We start from the raw sequence: 2,201 nt of genomic DNA on the forward strand, positions 1-2,201 counted from the left end.
GCCCGCTCCACATGCACTCCGCACCTTAGTATTTCACTTCCGCACTGTGCCTCCTCTGAGTCTCGGTATGGATTTCTCTTTCTTTCTAGTTGTAGGATTTCCACTCAGCCAGCATTCCTGTGGTTCTGGGTGATGTCCGTTCTGTCTTTTAGTTGTATTTTTGAAGTGGTTGTTTGAGGCAGCAAACTCTGGTGTTAACCTATGCCGCCATCTTGGTTCCCCTCTGTTATTGTTGTTGAGTGTACATAACATTAACACTTCTAAATGGCATTTGAGAGGATAACATCTTATGTCAGACGTAAGATTCAGTCTGTTATTTTTAAATAGATTAATTTAAATTAAAACTATCCTATATAATAAAAGCGTAAAATGCTAAGTGTCTGACTGATCACTCCACTGTTTGCTCAACCTCTCAACCAGTCCCTATGGCTCAAACTGACCACCAGGGGGCAGACGCTCCAATTGGTAGGTTAGTTTGCTGCTGGGGTCTGGCAAGACTGGGTGAGGGGGCCAGACATGCCCTGGAGCCCTCCCGAGGTCCCTCCCCAGCCGGCTGGCCCCCATTGGCCCCGATCGAGACCAGGTAAGACAGCCCCAATCTGACCTGATTGCTGGCCAGGCTGAGGGACCTCATCCATGCACGAATTTATGCACCAGGCCTTTAGTGTGATAATAATACATGTCTAAAAATCTGCATAACTGTGTGTAGTCCAATTTCTGACACCAACTACTCTTTCTTTCTGGACAATCCACACACTAACTTTCTAATAATAATACGAAGAGTTAGAATTATGATCCACTGAAGTATCTTTTAGCTTTAATGTTCTGTCACCTCCTGTGAGCCTTCTGTTCCACAGGCCTTCACATCTTAGCTAAATCTTTTCAACAGAATTCTAGCTACTTTGTTTTCCTTCAAATATTTTATTATTCTTCATAATCTTTCCCATCCTATCAGGCCTCATTTTCCATAGAGCTGCCCAACTTATTACACATTAATCCTTTGCTTCTCTAAGTATGATATCTTATCAAGTACACATTTATCTGTTTAACTGTCAATACCTACAATAATCCAACCCAAACTCATTCTGTCATTCCAAGCCTACCTTCCACTAGCCCTCACAATACAGCCTCTACTCCTATCTCATTGTTCATTTCTTCAGTTTTCCCTTTAGCTTTACCTTTACCCCACCCAACTATTCTTCATAATTCAAATACTTTTCCTTTACTCTCCTCACCATTTCAAAATAGCATTTTCTTTTCAATGGCCAATTACAATCACTTTAGACTATGGTTTTTATTTCTCTTCATTCCTATGCATATAGTCTGTTTGTAAATTTTGTCTCCCTCAAAAGTGTTAGATGCTCCTTGAAAGCTAAGAAAGAGCCATAGACTCTGTAACATATATTGGTTGGTCACGCCATAACAGGTGGATTAATTATTACTGAATTGCTTGTCACATATTTATAGATTCAGGGAACATATTTAAGGGTGGAAAAGTGTAAATTTTGACCAAGGAACATTACATATAAGATGGAGGTATCTGGTCAAATTGAAACTTTTCTAAGGGACCAGTATTAGTTAATGGGTTCTCATAATAAGATCTAAAAGAACTATGAGGGTATAAATATAAAGAGGGATGCTTTAAAAAAGGATTTTTGTGTGTGTGTACTCAGAACCTCTCAAGGAGGATGGGTGGGTGGTCCTTATGTGTCTCAATTCAAACCAAATAAGAAGGCTTTAGTTGGATCATTCCTAAATTTCAAAACCTGTCTCCTATAGTTAAGGGCACTGGATAATGGTGTATCAGCCAGGGGTCTTCTATAATATAGATATCTATAGTTACAGATGATAATAGGTGATGATAGATAGATGATAGATAGATAGATAGATAGATAGATAGATGATAGATAGAATAGGTAAAGATATTTTGAGAGATTAACTCACATGTTTGTGGAGCCTGTAAATTCTAGAAACTCAGGCAGGAGTTGATGTTCCAGTGTTGAGGTAGAACACCTGTATACCAAAAAATGTCATTAGGAAAATTAGATTTTAAAGTTCTAAGAGTTGATATTTTTCAGAATTATTTTTTTTCTTTAAGGAAAGATAGCTTAAAATATACAAGATGACTGATTTACATTAAATAGTGGGATATACAAAATATTACATTATTACATGATAGCACACATAAATACTATATATAT

The sequence above is a fragment of the Myotis brandtii genome, unplaced genomic scaffold (assembly GCF_000412655.1).
Source record: "Myotis brandtii unplaced genomic scaffold, ASM41265v1 scaffold116, whole genome shotgun sequence".
In the NCBI taxonomy this organism is placed as follows: Eukaryota; Metazoa; Chordata; class Mammalia; order Chiroptera; family Vespertilionidae; genus Myotis; species Myotis brandtii.